Source organism: Felis catus, chromosome D2 (assembly GCF_018350175.1).
Source record: "Felis catus isolate Fca126 chromosome D2, F.catus_Fca126_mat1.0, whole genome shotgun sequence".
Classification (NCBI taxonomy): domain Eukaryota; kingdom Metazoa; phylum Chordata; class Mammalia; order Carnivora; family Felidae; genus Felis; species Felis catus.
The window spans coordinates 4,477,277-4,498,817 of NC_058378.1; the positions used below are offsets into that span (position 1 = coordinate 4,477,277).

The following is a 21,541-nucleotide window of genomic DNA, read 5'->3' on the forward strand; positions in this document are numbered from 1 at the left end:
GCGTTTCCTGCACAGGGTGTCGGGAGTTTGCGGAGATGTACACCCAGTGCACGGGGAAGATAGGGATGTGGTAAAATTGTCGGGATGGACGCTGCGGAAACGGATCACTGAGAATATCATCGCTGCACACTTCCCCCTGGCACCTCCAGGAAATGTCGTGTGGTCTGAGTTTATGTGCGAGAGCCCATCCCGTGACATGGCCCCTTGTACCTACTGATGAATCACCAGAAGTCCTGCTCACCTATATATACAAGGTGACAGCTGGCAGATAAAATAGAAGCTATTATCACAGTATATGTGATATTATTAGCAACCATTGTAGTTGTTACTTACTAAATGCCCGGTACCTACTGGGTATTATTTTATTTTATACAGTCGATAATCCTGCAAAGTAGCATTGTTGTTAGTATGCTAGCAAGAGTATGAAGACACAGGAACTTAAAGTTTCATGACCTTAATGGCGATGATTTGGAACAAGGACACTAACCCAAGTCTCTTCTACTCGGAAGCTCATGGCTTTATGTAGTAGGTTTGCTACCTGATTACTGGGACTGTCAGTCTTCACTTCACCCAGGGGGCGTTCTCACTTGGTGATAGAGATTGATCTCCACCAGCGCATGGTGGGAACCACAAGTGGAAGCCCATACGAGGAACGTCTAGACAGAGGCTAGGCCGCCTCCCCCATTTGTCTACCTCTGCAGGTGTCAGAAGTTAACGATTTTAAGATGGAGAGAATATGCTGAATTATCTGGGTGGGCCCAAGACAATCACAAGAGTCCTTACGAGTGAAAGAGGAAGGCAGTGGAGTCATATTTAGAAAGAGATTTAAAGATAATGCCGGGCTGGCTTTCAACAATATGCTGCTAGAGAAAGGAGCAATGGGCCAAGGAACTGGGGTCACCTGTGAAGCCTAGAAAATAAATCCTTCCCCGGAGCTTCCAGAAGGAGCATCAAGAGGAAATTAATACAATGACCCAATTCCAGTTGACAGTTTCTTAGAAGGAGCAATAATAATAATATAATGATAAATTCCAGAACAGTAGGTATTTTAATGGAATAAAATGTATTTATTGTAAAGTTGTAGCAAGATGCACAGTGGAAATTCCCCGTTCACCCTTGGAAATTCTCAAACTTAGAAAGCAATGAAGACTCATCTGAAATGGTACAATTCTACCTTTCTACCTCTGAGTGAATTCATGCCTGTGAAAGCAAATGTGACTTTTCAGTACTGACATCATCAGTACTTCCTGATACTCTACGCTGCATAGACCACAGTGCTATATGGCTTGATTCCATGAAAACCCCTGATGGTAGGACCTCGGCATCCAGAGAATGAATGAGGAAGATAAGTAAACTGTGATAAAGCTAATATTTATTAAGTGGTCCCTTTGTTCCAAGAACGCTTCTAAGATACAGAAGAATTTAAAAAGTATAAACCTGGGAGCCTGTGTGGCCCAGTCAAGGTTAAGCATCCGACTTCAGCTCATGATCTTGCGGTTCGTGGGTTTGAGCCCCGTGTCGGGCTCTGTGCTGACAGCTCAGAGCCTGGAGCCTGCTTTGGATTCTGTGTCTCCCTCTCTCTCTGCGGCCCCCACGTGCATTCTGTCTCTCTCTCTCTCTTTCAAAAATAAACATTAAAAAAAGATTTTTTTTTTTAGTGTAAACCTTACACCAGCTTAATAAATTAGAGATTTAGAGCGGCCACGTATTACCCACTTGGTGGAGCTGGGACCCGGCATAGATGGTCTATTCTGACTGCAAAGGTGCTTCGGTATCATCCTTTGAACAGACCTCACTGGAGATATTTTTCCACAAATCAGAGCAGAAGAGGGGGAAGCCACAGTGATGCCACAACTAACAGCAATCATTAATATTACAAAAGAACAAAAAGGAATTATGTATAATTGGTGAGAAAACGAAGCCAAATGCACTTAGATCTGACAAGGTTTGTGAAAATAAGGATCATGACAGAGTACTATTTAAAATGAAATCTCAGGATCAGGTAAAATGTGCTTTAGATTTGGGGTTTTTACATGTTTTCAATATAGACAGAAGGAACCAATGAGAGCAAACAACTGATGCACAAGGAGAAAGAGAATAGGATTTTCAGAGGCAGTAGGCAGTAATCAAAATCATGGGTGCTGGGGCACCTGGGAGACTCGGTTGGTTAAGCATCTGACTCTTGGTTTCTGCTCATGTCGTGATCTCACCATTCGTGGGATCGAGCCCTGTGTCAGGCTCTGCTCTGACAGCATGGAACCTCCTTGTGATTCCCTCTTTCTTTCTCTCTTTCTCTCTCTCTCTCTCTCTCTCTCTCTCACATAAACATTAACAAAACAAACAAATACAGATGGCATAATGAGGTCTGAAAAAGGAAGTTGCTTTTTATTTTTTTTCTATGACAGGAGGGAAAAAGCAGAGAAGGAACCACGAAGAAATATTTCGGTGCAGGGAGCGGAAGGTTCAGGGAGTTCTCCCCAGATGTCCTCAATCTGCTCAGCAAAATAGTAGAAGTCAAGGCATGCCTCATAAGCCAAGGGTGTGAAGATCTGAGCTTGATCGCATGGGACGGGCTCATAGTGGCCAAGCACACGGGGCGACAGGGAGTGAACGTGAAACAGGTGAGATGATTGCTCAGTAGCAGACGGGCCAGCGGAGCGTTGTTACTGAACCCAACACCGCAGTCTGAAAGCCAAACTGGAAAAAGAGGGAGGTGGCTGGAGTCTATCCGGATAGGGACTATGAAGGCTGTCACAGGGCAGAAGCAAACAAACCAGAGGTTCTCAAAAAGGAAGTACGTACTTCCACAGTGTCTGACCTCAGGTTTCAGACGAGGCAGGGAACTCCGTGCTGGGGTTCTGCCGTGAGTTCTTCCTCATCACGGCTCTTCTTGCTCCATCTTACACCTGCTCCTTGGTAGGTCTTCCTCCGCTCATCTGTAGCTCTGTGAAGACGGAAACTGTAGTTCCATAGCACCCGCTGTATTCCCCAGCACAGTATCTGATAGATCTTAAGTGATCAGTCAGTAGATATTATCTCGCCGGATGCTGACATGAAACCAGAAGTAGATTATACAGGGAGAGTGGAAATAGGTGGCAACAGAAAAGGATGAGAGTCACATTAGACCCTCATGATGTCTGGAACAGAGCAATTTTCTGCCGGCCAGAAAGTTCACAGACCACACAGTTTCCAGCTTTGTGCGGTATACTCCGTTAGCTACGCGCCCTGAACTAGGTAGGGCATAAAAACCCAAAGTCAAAGGGATAAAAGTAGCCCGAGGGTCATGGTTCTTTCTGCTATCCCCTCTCCCTGCTTGATTCTGCTCCTCCTCCTCAGCCTGCGTAGAGGCTTTGACCGTGACCTTGGAGGCTGTCTGACATGGATGCTGTTCCAGTTTTTGGGGCATTCTCTCTTTCTGGCTTTTGATCTGACGATAGCTCTGACCGTCATGACTCTGGCCCACCTACTTTTCTTCAGTTTGTGTCCCTGCAGTAATCCTTTCTGCTTAGAGAGTGTTAACTACAAACCAATCATCTGACTTGTGGACCATTTTTCTGTAGCAGCCATGAGTTTCTGGGTCTTCCTGCCCCAGCTCATGGACACATTCATTATGTTTCAGGCATCCACTACTAATCAAGAAACAATCACAGACACACACAAAATGAACAAATCTAAACCCAATTCAACACAAACCGAGGTGTGGAGGCATTAAGGGAGAATATATCAGGTCAGATATATACCCCCTGGGCGAGGGGTTTCAAGGGCTGGCACCACAGAATCAGTGGAAAGAGAGGCCAAACATAAGTTAAGAGGCTGAAAGCCAGAAGATGAGGGAAAAGGGGAGGTTGAGAATGTTGGGGGGTGGGACGAACAACATGTTACAAAGAAGAATTTTGATTTATGGGTCAGAGCAGACAAGGTCCATATCATAAAGTACAAATAGCTCAGCTATTCTGCTATAGACTTGTGGGAACAAGGAAGTGAGCCTGATCCTAGAACACAAATCATTTGCCTCCCTTTATAATTATGGTAAATTTAAAGGAAACTAATTTCAGAGCTTTTCCAATAACTTGGTTCAGAGATTAGAGGCCATCGTTCAAAAATGCATGTTGAATATGTACTAGTTGCCAGACATGTGATATCTACAAGAAACACATAACCCTTGTCATCAAGAAGCTCACAATTTGCCAAGAGATCAGGCTCTCTATGCTATCTCCGAAAGCAAAACAAAGTTGATGCATGGAAATTTCAGAAAGGTAGATATGGATAATAAAGGAGAAAGATCTCTTAATTAACTGGAAATCTCTAGCAGAGAAATAGGCAGTGTGCAGTGGTTTCTGTGATGGATTGAATGTTTGGGTCCTCTCCAAGATGTTGAAATCTTAATCCCCAGTGTGACAATGTTCAGAGGTGAGGCCATTGGGACAGGATTAGGTCATGAGGGTGGAGTTGTCATGAATGAGATTAGTGCCCCTATAAGAAGAGACAGGAGAGAGATAGGCCCTCTCTCTCTCTCTGCCATGTGAGGACAGGAAAAGATGGCCACCGGCCAGGCAGGAAGTGGACCTTTACCTGATGCCCGACCCACCAGCACCTCGATCTTAGACATCTCAACCTCTAGAATGGTGTGAACTACATTTCTGTTGCTTAAGAGACTCAGCCTGTGTAGTCTGTAACAGCAGTCCCAACTAAGTTTCTGCTCTTTGAAGATACTGGAATTTAGGCTACAGTATGTTTTGAAAGGTACACTTGAGGCAAGAGAGCATGGGGGTATATTGAAGAGTCATTTAATTCTCTCCCTATTTAGACAATATGATTCCTTATTCAACATTGTTCTCCCTGCGTTCACATTGTCTAAGAATGAGCTGGGCAGAACTCTCTCTCAGAAACTGCTGACTAATTATATGTACCTGAATCTAAAATTATCTCTGAGTGTAAGCCCTTAACAAACAGTCCCTAGATTTCAGTGACTCTTGTTAATAAACCAAATCTCTGTCCTTAAAAAACAGATAGTAGAGGCTAAGAATATAAAGCTGGAAATTCAAAAGGGAAATGTACCTGAATGATATACTACCTTGTTTAGCATACTTTAAAACCTGCTTTTTAAAGAAAAAGATGGCTTAGCTTTTAAATCATACATTCCTAATGTATATAAAGTCAACAGATAGATGACAAAGATAAATACACATAAATATATAAAAATACATACACAAAATATGCATCTATATGTGGATTTAAAAAACTATATTCCCCCATCAGGATGTGTAATATGGCAGGTTTACTTAACCAGAATCTTTATTCATTCTATATTTCATTCTGCCTGCTCTAGTTTACTTAATCCTTTTCATCACACAGCTAAGGTAAAAATTAATCTGAGTTTTGCCCTTTTTTCTTAAATGTGAAACTGCCCGGAGCTGTGCTTAGTTTGTCAATATATTTACCATATAATTGAACCATGTGAGACATCCACAGCCAGAGAAGAAGGCAGAGTCACCCAGACTCTTGATCCACAAATACTGTGAGATACAGTATGCATGTTGTTTTAAGCCACTAACCTTAGGAGTATTTCATTACCCAGTAAGAGATTGCAAATACAGTCCTGAAATCTATATTTATTTAGAAAATGCTCCATGTTACTCTGAGCCTGAAGATCCGCTGGCCAATGTTTAGCAAATGCAGGTGATGTGAATTTTCTGAGTCTGCTGAAAGAACATTCCTTTCTTGGATCTCCTGAGCTTTCTATAAACACAGTATTCAAGAAGTTACAGTAGGCAACAGTGTACCGTGAAGTCTCCAAAGGTCATTTTAATCTACTTGGACTTTTCCAGTGTTTTGATATCAACTCCGCAGGATCAACTTTGATAACTTCTACTGCTACCCCATGTTCTGATAATTCCTCCTTTTTTATATATTTTTTTTATTTTTGTTTATTTTGAGAGAGAGAGACAGAGAAAGAGCCTGAGTGAGGGAGGGCCACAAAGGGAGGGAGAGAGAGAAGACAGGATCCCAAGCAGGCTCTGCACTGTCAGCACAGAGCCCGATGTGGGGCTTGAACCCAGGGACCACGAGACCATGACCTGAGCCGAAACCAAGACTCAGACACTTAGCTGACTGAGCCCCCCCAGGAACCCCTGCCTTGTTGATTCTGGACTCACATTCCTTAAAGGGCAGCTACTCAGAAACTATGCTTCTGTGCATTGGGATGTGGCATTCTTACTCAAGTGAGTCACTCTGGGATGTTTGCATTCATCTTCGCATCATTCTTATGTGAAATGAAGGCTGAAAGAGACAGAGACAGAGAAACAGAGAGAAGCAGGGAGACACAGAGGTGGGAAGGAGAGGGAGTGGGTGTCTATGCCTGTTTTCACGAGTGTATCTTCTCAGCTCTGAAGGGTCATAGGAGCCAGTGGGGCAGAGCATGAAGAACAAAGGTCAAGGAATGGAGGACGACGACTGTTCCAGAATTTGAAAGAAGGGGGTGATTTGACAGGCACCCAGGACCCTCCTCTGCGTATTGATTCCCAGCGGCCGCAGCATCACCTCCCACTACTGACCCGCATGGCTTACAGTCTGTGGGGCTCAGCTCTACCATTCCGGCATGTTCCACATTCCCCCACGACTTACATCCATTCTTACGTCGTTAGAAATACAGAGGGAACATGGGAATCCGCCTTTTCTACTGGCCGTCTGAATGACTCGCTGGTCCCCGCCTCTACCCAGCATCCACTGAGGATGTGCCCAGAATGCGTTAGCGAACACCTCGAAAACACACAGGGAGGGGAAAGGAACTGTGCGTCCTGTCTGACCTGAAGAGTCTAGTAGAGGCTACATGAAGCGTGTTTCTGTTGCCTGCACTTCCCTGGCCTACCTCTCCGATTTCTGGACAGAACCGTACATCTAGGAGACGAAATACATTTAGAAATCACCTGACTTTGCGTTCTAACTTTGTACACGCAAAGCTGGAGAGCCAGAGAGGTTAGGTGGCACATGCATGCAGGCCACAAGTCTGGATGGAAAGGAAGCAGATCCGAGGGGCCGTGACATCTGGCAAGCTGGGTGAGCAAACCTCAGCGTGGACAAGCCGGGATTTGAATCTCAGCTCTGCTTCTCCACGGTACTGAACCCTCTAAATCATTTCTGTCACCTGGAGACAGGCTGAGGTCACTCTGCGTGTCTAGAAATGTGTGACTTAATTGAGGGGACACTTGCAGCGTTCTTAGCAAAGACTGGCACATTGCTAACGCTAACATTAACATACTGATTGCCAGCCACCAGCTCCTAACGCCACCTTCCTGACTTGCGGGGTAATCCTCCCAGGAGGCACAAAGTCTCCCGATAAGCTTACATGGTCCACAGGCCATTTTCTAGCTGAAAAATGAAAGGAATCGGTGCATCTCGCTAGCAGTCCTTAAATTTTTAGCCAATTTTGTAGGCTGAATGCCTATGGCTTCAACCACTGCACCCACAGTGCACTTGCCAAACAAAACCCACAGCAGGTCGCTAAATCTCAGTTTGCTGGGGTGGGGGAGGGGGTGCCCAGTCAGTTAAGCGTCTGACTTCGGCTCAGGTCATGATCTCACAGGTCTGTGGGTTCGAGCCCCACGTCAGGCTTCCAATTCAGGCTCTCTCTGCCCCTCCCCCGCTCATTCTCGTTCTCTCTCTCTCACAAAAAAAAAAACAAATGCTAAAATAAAAAAAAAAAAAAGCTCTAAATCTCAGTTGATTGGAAATCCCAATTTAAGTGGGCATCTTGAATTCTGATTTGCCAAATCTGGAAACTCTACCAAAAAGCCTAAAACAGTTAAGGTACATCTTCCAAAGTTCTGCCATTGCTATATAAGCACAAACAACCTCAGTCAAGTACCAATTAAAGACCTATTTGGGTAAAATTTTACCATAGTGTCACAGGTATATTTACTCAACATCTCGTTATTTAAGTTTAGATACACCAAAACTTAGACTTCAGGCAGTAAGTGCATCCTTAAGCTACAAATCTCACTTATCAGTAGCAGCAACTTCCTTTTGTGAAAACACACAGTAGTGATTCACAAGGGGATTCTGGCTCATAAAATCGTTTTTAACCCCTCCCTTCAGCTGTAAGGGCAAATAAGAGGTTTAATATCCCCTGTCGAAAATAGGGAAGACATTCCCACGGCCCCTTTTCTTAGAGCATTTTGTTTTAATTGTTGTTTTAATTGTAATTTCTTCGTCTCTTTGAAACGTAGGTAAATCTCTTTTACAGTTAATATGGCTCTTGTCAGCTTTATGACCCCAGACACGACTTTATCAAGGACCCACCCACCATCTCCTTGAAATGCAGGCGTCCCATGGTACTTCACAGTTTCTGGGGGAGGGGGATGGGAGCCCGTCTTCCCTCCTTCAGTGCCTTGCTCAAAACCACCTCCTGTCATGAAGATACACGTTCGTTTCTCCTTTGGATAAAGCCGGGTAGCAAACACAGATGGCCACCTCAATCACCTGGTGAATTTAGGATGAGCCTTGTGTGACAGATGGTACTGGAAAGCCCCTTACTGGCTGCTACTTGTTTATCTTGAGAACATGTGTGTAACAGGTTGTATCTGCTTGGTTTATAAAAGGCTGAGACATCTTCGGGCTTTGCAATTTTTAAGCAGGTAGTCTGTGATGTACCCCACATTCAGGCTTAGGGCTTATTCAATAATGAAACCGTTTTCTTTCTTTTCTACCTTCACGGGGAGGTTTTCTGAGTTGAGAGGACATTGTGTATTAAATTCTATTTCTGCACGTTATTCAAATCCAAGTCATGGTGAATCTGAACAGGTTGCTTTGGTTTATTACATTTATTTTTGGAAGAAAAGTCAAAGGGAAGAAAGATGGCATGCGACACTCAGTTCTTAAATGAATAAATTAATGAAAAGTAGCATTAATGAAAAATTAATGCTACTTTTATGTGTAGACTAGTCCCCTACTCTCTAGCATTACTCTTCTGTCCCTTTACTTTCTATCCTTGTTTTGGAAATCTTAACCTTGGGGGGGGAAGTAAGATATATATTTATATAAACATTTATATTATATATTTGTATATTATATTTATATTATATATTTGTATTATATATTTATTATATTATATAATAAAATATATTATTAATTTATTACATTAATAATAAATATAATAATATAATAAATATAATTTTATATATATATATATATATAGTTTAGTTTCCTCAAAAAGAAACCCTTAGTTCTATAAAGACAAAGCAATAGAATAAATGATTTTCACATTCACGTATAAATATCTAATGGTGACTAAAATCAGACCAAAAGATCAGACCAAAAGCTTTTCTCTTTTCTGGAACTAGAGTCAGGAAATGATGTAATTACCTACAATGAGGGAAATTTAAAAAACACCACTTACTTAATTTTCTGGACATTTAGAAATAAAATTGTTTTTATTTACCAAAGTTCTTCATTTTAATTTTTGACTTGACATCCCACCTCACACGTAGAGCACGCACAACCTGTTGATAGAGGCTATCTATAAACAATAACTACTGATATTCTTAAAGGCTGTTTTAATAATGGTATGCTTTACTTAGCATAAACCATACTTAGCATAAAAAATCCACAAAGTAATTTCAACAAATTCCATTCAGAATCTCTCAGCCAAATGTTTGTTCCCATTTAATGGGAATGGCAGAATTGTATATTTGTGGAACTCTCTGCCATAAACGGGTAGATTCCTGGAAAATTATTCATACTGTCGCAAGAGCTGTGACAGTAACAGACTTCAATCTGCCAATTTGGGTCTCTATCTTCAATAAGAAAGGAAAAAAAAAACCCGCTTCATCACTTTCTCATCCAGGCCACAACAAGTGATATAAAATTTTTTTCTTCATTAGCTTATACTTCATTGGTCCTTCGTGTTAAATGTTCTCACCCAAAACACAAACCAGCAATTGGCAGGACTGTGAAGCTAAAGACAGTGCAAAATCGATCCCCATCATAACATCGTAACAGCTGAAAATTCTGGTTTATAAATATTAATTTTTCTTGTAAGGGAAGGGTATCAAACTATTTATATATATGATACATACCTCAAACTAAATATATATATTTCTTCTTCTAGAAATAAACACTCTGTGATTTTGCTCATTAACCTTTCATTTTATAAAAGGGTGAAATCAATAATCTATTTATTCAGCCAACTGAAAGCAATCTCAAACCATTTCATGTGAGATTGAATTTTTATAGCTTTTTTTCATCCTACAAGTTCTAACAAAAAACAGTATCTTCTCAATTGCTAGACAAATATAAAATGTCAAATCTTGGCAGCCTTTCAAATACATGAAATAAAATCTCCTACTTACAGGTGAATAATCGTCCTACTAAAAAAGCTGCTTTCTTTCCAATCAGGAGGTAGCTTTTGGGCCAGTGGATTACTGGCCAGCTCTAAAGCTGGAAATGAACAGGCTTCTGTTTTAAACATTCCACAATGCTGACCTGAGAATCGTGACCATTTGAAGTTTTGTTGTAAGTCTGTATGTAGGCCACTGACATGGAAACCGTGATAGAACTTTTCTTTTATTCATGTCACTAAGGGCTGTGTCCAAAGACACCCAAAGAGCTACACAAATGAAAAATGAAATAGTTAAGCCAGCCATTAGCTGTCCTCAAATAATTTCTTTAGAAAAGACTTTATGGGGGCGCCTGGGTGGCACAGTCGGTTAAGCATCCGTCTTCAGCCAGGTCACGATCTCGCGGTCCGTGAGTTCGAGCCCCGCGTCGGGCTCTGGGCTGATGGCTCAGAGTCTGGAGCCTGTTTCTGATTCTGTGTCTCCCTCTCTCTCTGCACCTCCCCCGTTCATGCTCTGTCTCTCTCTGTCCCAAAAATAAAATAAAACGTTGAAAAAAAAAATTAAAAAAAGAAAAGACTTTATGAATAGGCCAAATTTCTCCTTTGAAGGATAGGTAATTTCTGTGAATCTGTTTATAGTAAAAATAATAATATTAACATTAAGCCCACTGTTCATGGTCAACCGGGAAATCCAAAGTATACATACGTTCCAGGTTGTCCATGCCATAAAGATGCCTTCTTAACACAAATGCTAACTTTGAAACTGAGTTATATATTCAACTGGCAATTCAAACAATCAAACAGTAAAGAGGTCAAGTTTTTAGAATGAGAAGCACCAGAGGAACCCCTCAAAGATGAATACTTGTATACAGTTCTACCTACTACACAACCTCGAATCTCCTCTAGATTTTAAATTAGTGTTAATTCCTTTATAGGCCAACCTAGGAAAATTAAAAGAATATGCTTAAAATGTTCTTTGGCTATCTAGCTTAGGCTTGTTCATTATATAAGATCATATTTTTATTCCTCTCTTCAAAAGCTACTATATGATCCCCAGTTTCTATCAATTTTACCTTTATTTGTGTTAAGGGTGACAACATACATATTTCTTTGTAAAGAAAAATATATGTTGCACATTTTGAATCAATATTGACTTGAAACTTTAAAACCAATAAACAAGTTACATTAACGTATCTATGCAGATATTGGTCAAAATGTCTGCTAGCATTGCATGATTTTTTCTCAGGGTCTATGTTCAGGACAGCTGTGCTGTTTGAAGGGAACTGTTCCAAGGTAAAAAGTCAAGTGCATCTTATTTTCTACAACATCAGCTGATTGTATCATGTTTTATTTCACTTTTCACGTGGATCATGACTTGACTGTACATATTCCCTCCTCCCGTGTCTCAAATGACCTTTCATTTTTTTTTTTACTTGCTGACAAAACCAAAATATGTTGTTATCAAATCTCGACATTATAACAACTTTCAGTGTACCTGTTGCCTTAAATCTCTTTTTTTCCCAATCTTTTGATCAACTATGAAACGCTCTGCTCTCTTAACCAGCAATGCACTCTAAACCTTTAGAAGCTGATAATTACCATTTACTCCAAAGCTGAGTCAGGGCCACTATCTCCTAAATCCAGTCCGTCCCTTCACTGCTTTCTACCGTGCATTTCTGGAATTCACCGTCAGATACTTCCTCAGAGAGTATGTGTGTGAGCTACACATGCTGAATCCTTACTTATATCTTCACATTTGATTGAGATTTTTATAAGTATAAAATTTTAGGCTTAAAATTATTTTCCGATAGAACTCTGAAGAACTTTTCAACACTAAATTCTGGTATCCTATGCTGGGGGCTATCTTTTCTTCCTGGGTGATTTTTTTTCAAAGTTTTTCAGAATTATTTTCTTGCTCCTTCGAGTTTGAAAAGTTTATCATACTGAGTCTAGAACTGGGTTAAAAAAAATCCCTTTTAGATATACAATTTCATGCCCTTCCTGACGTCTAAGAAATGCCCTGTTTTTTTATTTGAAGGCGTCTTCCCTTTCATTTTCTTTGTTCTTTCTTTCAGGATCTCCTACTGGTAGAGTCAGACTTCCAGGATAGACCTCTCGAGTTTGTCTCTTCTCCTCATGACCTTCAACTCTTTGTGTTTTACATTGATATTTGGCCAAGTTTCCTGAACTTTACATTTCAACATACATAACTGTTAAAAAACCAAATTCAACCAAGTGAATTTGGGGGACGTGATTGGTTTTATCAAGGAGTTCATGCACAAATCAGGCCACATCCATGTAGCAAGTGGAGGTGAGCTGCCAGGAGCTGTAGGGAACAGGAGGTCTTTATAGGAAGGGGAATGGGTGAAAGTTCTCAGCAAAAAAAGAAAAAAAAAAAGGTTGTTGCAGGCAAGGTCACTTCCCCTAGGGGGCAGAGCAAGGCCTTTCCTGTAGATGACCTCACCCCTCTTGGGGGATGGAGTGGGTCCCGTGGGGTGGATTACTGAGTTGCTGCTGATGAGAACCATCCTGGCTGAGCCAGTAAAACTCCATTTCTAAAGGCGGAAAGTGCAGTTAGATCAGGTGCTGCGCCCCAGTTTGGGGACTCGGACTCAGCGATGTCACTTTGGACCTGTGGTTTTCTTTTTAACACAATACATTAGCAACTGTATTTTTAACAGTCAACAGACATTATGTGTTATTTGATTACTCCTTTTTCTTAGCATATTATGCTTTTTTAGGAATACAGTATCTTCTTGAATAATTCTGAAGGTAGGAAATATTTTTTTCTCTTCTCTATCTTACATTATACGTAAGTTATTTTGTTTAACTTCTGCCGTTTTCATCTGCCTGAAGACCTTAAATTGTTTTCATGCTGAAAACCGACACAAACAGAAGAGATGATACAGGTATCTGGCTTGCACTTACTGTGCTGGGCAGGAGGCGCCCTGCGTGGCACCCCTTCCCTGACTGCAAACACCAAAGGGAATTTCCAAGTACAATGGGAGGCCTTTGCCCACCTGGAGGCCTGCGTCAGGATCGGAAATCCAGCTGACAAGTCTGCCCCTACAACCTCAGGCATCACAGGAGAAGCTCTTGATTCTGGGGTACCAACATCCCCCCTAACATCCCTAGCTCATCCATAAATTATTGAAATTTATTTAGCGAAAAACACCCTGGTTACTTTGAGTTTGTCTCTGTTTGTCCTCGTTATGTTGTTTTGAAGTAACACACAGATCAGGCTGCATGACAAAGGAAAGCAAGAGAAAAGAGAGAAGGTGGTTGAATGCACAGCCATTCCGCACAGAGTTCCACTTACTCTCACCGTTTGGAATCCCACTTCTCATTTTTGCTCTTTGAATCAATTTCCACAAGCCTAGATCTTTCTGGGATGTATGAGAAGATGGGTTCCCATGCAGCGTGTTCACACATACTTTCCATGATTCGGTCTATAAACGTCACCATGTGATTTCTGATTTCAAAAATTTTATTGACATCATTCTCCAGCACTGAACTCCTTTTCTCTTTATCAGAATTTTATGTTCAATGCATGAACTCCATACTCCCTTTAGAAAACAAACTGGGGTACCTGGGTGGCTCAGTCGGTTGAACATCCAACTTCGGCTCAGGTCATGATCTCATGAGTTTGTGGGTTCAAGGCCCATGTCGGGCTGTGTACTGACACCTCAGAGCCTGAAGCCTGCTTTGGATTCTGTGTCTCCCTCTCTCTTTCTCTTTTTGTGCTCTCTCTCTTTCTCTCTCTCTCTCAAAAATAAACATTTATTTTAAAAAGACAAATAACATCTGAGTGAATAGCCAATATTTATGTGTTACAGTGGGACCATTCAACTGCACAAGCCAAAATGGCCCAACTAACATTTTGTTAACACTGTTATTGGAACATGTGAATAGGCAAGAGGTCCCACATAGAATTAGCTCCAGAAATGGAATTGTTCCTCAGAGGTTATTAATTCCTACATTTATTCAATACAGATTGTGACCACCTATTATATAACAGATCTTGTTTATAATGTTAGCAAGAGACCAATGACAAAAGAAACAAAAATTTTGGTATGCCCTGATACTTTTATTCAATAAAACTAAATTAACATATCTATGAAGGCCATCCTGATATGGGGGGGCGGGGATCATGTAAGCACAGCTTGTGGGGAAGACAGAGAGACAGAGGACTTGACGGAAGATAGCTTCTTCCTAATGAAGCCTGTAGGAGGAAAGAAAAATTCTAGGGTTGTTTATATACAAATACACACACGCAAATCTTAGGAGAATCAGACTGACCCTTCACTCTCGAAGAGGAGCTCTGGGAAGGTAACCGAGGCCCCCTGAGCACAGGGTGCCACTCACTGTACTAACATAATTTTGTATTTTAGAAAGAAAACCATAGAACGTTTCAGTGCTGAGTTCTGTGGTCTGAACTGAGACAGCCATGGGCAGATAGGTCCACCACTCTCCTGCTGTGTCACATTGGGCAAATTTCATAGCCTTCCCAAGCTAAAATTTCAAATGTATACAGTTAATGGGACACCTGGATGGCTCAGTCTGTTAATCGTCCGACTTCAGCTCAGGTCATGATCTCGTGGTTTGTGAGTTCGAGTCCCACATCGGGCTCTGTGCTGACAGCTCAGAGCCTGGAGCCTACTTCAGATTCTGTGTCTCCCCTTCTCTCTGCCCCTGACCTACTCATGCTCTCTCTCGCTCTCAAAAACAAGTAAACATAAAAAATATTTTTTTAAAAATTCCAGGAAATTTATAAAGTTAATAATATTATAGACTTCAGGGTTTCTTTTGAAATGGAAAGAACCAAAGCATGTAAAGGTCAGTCACACGGCACATGTTTAACAAGCACCATACGATGGTATGATGGCATCGTTCCTCATTTTTTCCCCAAAGGACATGCTGTGTTCAACCCCCTTACATATGAATTTAGAGAACTGTAATGACCTTCTTTTCATTTAAGGAGAATGTCCACTTCAAACTGTCTGTAACTGACTATAAGGAAATATTGAACTTCACTGTGCTGACTTCTGCCCACTAAGTTCTGCCTGGGACCCCACATTATGCCGCTTCGTACACAAACCTGAAGGTTTGCTTTATTTGTTCCTTTCACTTAGAGTGAAAGGACTACAAGTCCAAATGAATTTTCATGAAATGATGTCACTGACGATCATTATTTGGAGAAATGCTTCTCAATTTACGCAATAAATACCTACTTGAATCAGGAATGCCCTTGAAATCTTATGTGTACAGCTTGGGAAAGTGTACTTTCCCGCCTGCTTCATATTTAAGTTCACATGGGATCAGCAGGGAAGAAGCCTGTCCCCAGAGCGTTAAGAAGTCTGTATGAATATAATCTGAAAAGCGAGACTTCGTGGAAAGAAAGATAAAGGTTGGTGTCAGCGAAGCCAGGTAAGGTTACGTTTGGTACCAACCAAAAAAATTCTCAGTGAATTAGAGACCAGGTGCATTTTGGGTCGGCTGGAGCTCTGCTCCCTACTGTCTTCATTCTTGGGTCCAGTCAGTCAAAACAGACTCCATCTGAAGTATTTCTGGTGACCAGGACAGAAGAGGGAGGAGAGCATGTGCGGACTCTCAAAGTTTCTCCCCAAAAGTGAGGCATGTTGCCCAAATTCTTATCCCAGTGGGCAAAGTAAGTCACCTGGCCAAGATTAATATTAACAGAGATAAAGCAGAATTGTTCCCTGGAGAATAAAGGCAAGTATTTTGAACAGTAATACAATTTGCTATACTGAATGCAATAAAAGTATTTTGCAGGCCTATCTCAGCTTCACTCTGTGTAGTCTACCTTCTACGTGCATGTTATCCTTACAATAACTCTGTGCAACAGACGGCTGTTGTTACCCTGCTTCCAACATAAGGAAGACGACTGAAAAGAACAAGGGGAGCAAAGACAAAATTCCTCCGGCTCAGAGTTATCTGAAACTAGCTCGAGCTCAGTGAGCCACAGTGAGGGCCCTGGGACTGAAAAATATTTAAACAGACGAAGAATGAACGACTACTCTGCGGGAGTGCCGAAGAGAGAGATCTATAAATTCTGTGAGTAACTGGGCAACATAACCTTTAAGATTCCTTTTCACCCTGACGGTCTACGATTCTGCAAGTTGCCCAAGGTCACACAGCTCGGTAGAGGCTGTTAGAGGCAAAATGTCGCTTCTGAAGAAGGGGCCTCATTTATAGGAAGAGGAAAAGACCGCAGTGTGATTTAACGATCTAGTGTTCAGGTACCGTTCCTGGGAAGCTCAGATGTTGAAAAAGTTTGATCACAGCTCACTTCTCAATCAGCATGCAGAAAGAATCTGTTCATTTGGTGAAATGCTATGGGTTATTACTGGTATCATATGGAATTTTCCAAATACCCTGGAGATTACTGTTCTGACATGGTTATGAATAAAATATAGGCTCGAGTAGTTCTACCATTCCCCAGAGATAAACATTTTCTTGACTTGCATAACAAATAAACAAATGTTCTAACGGAAAGCGAAAAACAAGTACATCCTAAGTCATTATTTAAAATAAGACTCTCTTTGAACTGATGAGGTCTTACATTTTAAACATACACTGAGGAATTTCGTAAAGAAATGGTTCACACAGTAATGACTACCCTATCTTACCATATGTCCCCAAGGGCTTTATAGCTTTAATAACTCAAAAGTGCTGTAATTCTAATATGGTTACTTCACACAGTGATTTGAATTTTTACCATTTGTCAAGTGAAAATATAATAATGAAATAAATACAAGAAGTAAAACCTAATTACTAAAGTCAGTATACTTTTAAAAATCCATCATTTTAATTTAATGATTCATAAGTCAGTGCAATAAAAATGAAAAGAGTACTATGCACTTGCTTATTTTAAATGCATTTATTCATTCATTATTCATATTAGGAGCCAGAGATCAAGGACTTTGGAACTAAATAAATTAGCAGTTTCCTTACATCTTATAAATAAATAAAATCACATTCTCACCTTCTAGTACAACTGAACATTTGTCAATTCAAGTGCTGTAGATCTGAAAACTAACCAGAAGCTTGTCCAAGGCAGCCCATTCACGAAATTTCAAGACATCAGTTGGTACCTCACTGTAACTAAGTGAAATTCCTTTCAAGCCATCTATTAACCAGTGTCTCAGCAGAAAACTTCTTCAAACCTAGATGACCCAAATATTAGAATGTATGTGAGGGAAGAAGCGCCTCCCGAACGGTGAGTATTTTTAAAAATCTCTTCTTCCTCTATTAAAGGGATGAGACGTCAAGATAAAAAAAAAAAGTGTCCAAAACAACTTTTTCATAACTCTTAAACCAAAGGCTTACAACAATGAAAGAGGCATTTGTTCAAGAAAAACAATAATTCCATGAAAAACAGTTAATATGATGGCATTTCAACTAGACTATTCCTTTCTCCCTCTCCCTACATCTGTGGTAGTTTTGAAAGGAAGCAGACATACAACTGTCAAAGCTGTGAAAATAAGGATCCCAGCAAACAATGTATGGGGGAGAAAAGGATTAAAGCCCACCAGATGTCCTATTCTGCATGGAACTCTCACTAATTTACACGTGGAAGGTCCCTGAACAGCTTTATTCTCAGGGATTATGTTTATTTGAAATGAATCAGAGCTCACTCTCTGCAAATAAGTCTATCCAAGAGCATTGGTCATAAACAATCAGTGGTAAATGTTTAACACCGCAACTGCCTGAGGTAGTGATATCAGTTGGGGTGAACGAATGGTTGATCAAGAAAGTTCAAAGAAAAAGAAGAAATGTGTGGTTCATGAGGTGCTATGAACTCGACATATCCCTAGGACCAAAGATATTATACAATGAGCATAAATATGTGAATGCTGAAGAAATACCTAAAAGGGCTACTACCCCTCACTTCTGATAGACCTGAAGGGCATGCACAAGTAGACAGAGAGGGCACAAACAGAGTCATAAGCTGCCAGCCAGAATGTGGAACATGTGCCCCAACCACACACATGTGCCCCTTGACAAAGGCCAGGAGACTTACTGATTCAAATCAATTTGGAAAAGCTCTGTCTAAGCCCTACTTGATGACAATGTAAACCAATCATATTTTAGTAGCTGTATACAACAAAGAATACACTTTACAGAATTAACTCAGAAAATTAAATAGCAACAATAACAACAACAAAGAAAGTAAAAACAAACCTAGGGTCAGTTTCTGATTTTCACAGGTGACACATATTAATATTGAATTTTCCAGTTTTCAACAAAATATTATGAGAAGCAAAATAAGGAAACATGATTCATACTCCTAAGAAAAAGCCCAGATGTAAGACCTATCAGATAATGACTTTCAATTTAAACTACGGATTTGAAGTATAAATATGTTCAAGTTACACAGAAACCATGCATAAGTTATTAAGGAAAAGTATGAGGACATCTTACCAAAAAGAAAATATCAATAAAAATGAGGCATCTGGGTCGCTCCGTTGGTTAAGTGTCCAACTCTTGGTTTTGGCTCAGGTCATGATCTCATGGTTTGTGAGACTGACCCCACTTCAGGATCTTTGCTGACAGTGCAGAGCCTGCTTGGGATTTTCTGTATCCCTCTGTATATACACCCCCTTGCTTGTGCACACACACACACACTCTCAATCTCTCTCAAAGAGAGATAAAAATAAACATCTCTTATCTCTCAAAATAAATAAACGTTAAAAAAATTTTAACGTTTATTCATTTTTGAGAGACAAAGAGACAGCGTGAGTGGGGGACAGGTAGAGAGAGAGAGAGACATAATGCAAAGCAGGCTCCAGGCTCTGAGCTGTCAGCACAGAGCCCTAAGCAGGCTCAAACCCACGAACCGCATGATCATGAACTGAGCCGAAGTTGGCCGCTCACCAAGGTGCCCCAATAAACATTTTTAAAAAGAAAATATAAAGAGAGAAAAATTATAAAAGAAAACAAGGTAGAAATTCTAAAAAGTATAGTATCTAAAATAAAAAACTCATTAGGAGGTTCAATACCAGATTTAAAGTGACAGAAGAAATAATGACCTTCAAGATAGTTCAATTAATATCCAATTAGAGAAAAAAGAGAATTAAAGAAAAAATGAACAGAGCCTCAGTGATCATGGACACCATCAAACATAATGAAATACACATCATTGGTGTCCCAAAAGCAGAGGGCTGACAGGGCAGAAAGAACGTTTGAAAAAATAATTGAAACCTTTCCAAATTTGAGAATCTACACAAGCAAGAATCATAAAGAACCCTAAACCAGGCAACATCAAATATGCCCACATCAGGACAACATAGTTAAAAAGTTAAAAGCTAAGAAAAATAGAAAATCTCAAGCAAAAAGAGAAAAGTGATTCATCATGTACAAGAAATTCTCAATAAGAAAAACAATGAACTTCTTGCTAAAGACCATGGAAGCCAGAAAAGAGTGGGATGACGTAGTCAAATTACTCCTAGAAAAAGACTATCAATCTAGAATTCTATCCCTAGGAAAACTATCCTTCAAAAATGAAGGATAAATTAAAACATTTCCAGGTAGACAAAAACAGAGAAAATTTTGTCACTAGCAGACTGGCCCTATGAGAAATACTAAAAGGAATCCTTTAGTAAAAAACAACATACAGTAACTTAGTTCCACACAAAAAATAAAAAGCATCAATGTATCTAGTTAAATAGATACATAAATAGTGAAATAGTAGAAATATATTTTTGTTTGTAATTCTTCTTACATCAGTTTTAAAAGACAATTGGGTAAAGAAATTATAAAACAGTGTTGATAGGCTTATTATATATAAATATGTAATTTATATGATAAAAATAGCACTAAAGAGTACAGCAAGAGCAAGCTATTACTGGATCAAAGGTTTAGTATTCTACTTAAATTAAACTGGTATTCTTCTGAAACCAGATATTTTAAATTAAGATGTTAATTTTAATCCTAAGGTAACCACTAAGAAAGTAACTCAAAAATAGGGCAAATTTTAAGAAAAAAAACAAAGGAATTAAAATGATAAAGTAGAGGATATCTATTCAAGAAAAAAGAAAGCTTAAATTGAGAAGTGGAGGAATAAAAGTCATGACAGAGAGAAAACAATTAGCAAAATGACATGTATCCCAGCCCATCAGTAACATAACAAATATAAAAAGATAAAATACTTCAAAAAAAAGTCAGCAATTTTCAGAACACATAAAATAACAGGACTCAACTCAAAGGCATCCACAGTGCAAAGAAACAAGTAAAACTCTCTATATTTGCAGTTGCACAGATGACATAATTTGCATATAAAAAATCCTAAGGAATACATATGAACGTTCACACACACACACACACACACACACACACACACACACACACTGTGCTTTCAAGGACACCATCAAGAAGGTGAAAAGACAACCTATAGAATGGGAGAAAAATATGTGTAAATCATGTATCTTGTAAAGGACATTTATCCAGAATATATAAAACTGTAACTCAAAAATAAAAGAAGCCAATTGAAACTCGAGCAAATGTTAGTAAGTGATTAAAACAAGATTGGAGAACACAAGCTTAACACACAAAAGTCAATCACTTTCCTATACCAGAACCGAAAAAGTAGAATTTAAAATTAAAAACATACTATCATTACATCAGCACCCCAAAAATGAAATACTAGGGTAAAAATTTAACAAAATATGTACAAGATATATATGAGGAAAACCTCATCAACAAACCTTGATCAACAGCTTCAACAAAATCCCAATCAAAATTTCAACAAGTTATTTCGTGGATATCAACAAACTGACTCTAAAGTTTGTTTCTAGAGGCAGAGAGCCCAGAACCAACTCAATATTGAGGGAGAAGAACAAAACTGGAGGACTGACACTACTCAGCCCTAAGACTTGCGGAGGTAATCAAGACAGTGTGGTCCCAGCAAAAGAAGAGAAGAACAGATCAACAGAAGAAAACAGGGAGCCCAGAAATAGACCCACACACATGCAGTGATCTTTGACAAATGAATAAAGCTGATAAAATAGAGCAAAAATAGTCTTCAAGAAAACATCCAGTTGTGCAAAATTTAATCTAGACACAGAATCTACACAATTCACAAAAATTAACTCAAGATGGATCACAGACCCAAATGTAGGTTGCAAAACTGCAAAACTCCTCGAACATTGGAAAACAGGCATACTGGGATATGACAATGACTTTTTA

General features: G+C 39.9%; 1 long non-coding RNA gene across 1 annotated transcript in view; it reads right to left on the reverse strand.

Annotated features, from left to right (window-relative positions):
• Positions 1–2,359: 2,359 nt before the first annotated feature.
• Positions 2,360–21,541, reverse strand: part of LOC123380728 — a 28,120-nt gene continuing 8,938 nt past the window's right edge. Inside the window, exon 2 of the long non-coding RNA XR_006586819.1 lies at positions 2,360–3,047. This is a non-coding gene — a long non-coding RNA (uncharacterized LOC123380728). The remainder of the gene's footprint in view (positions 3,048–21,541) is intronic.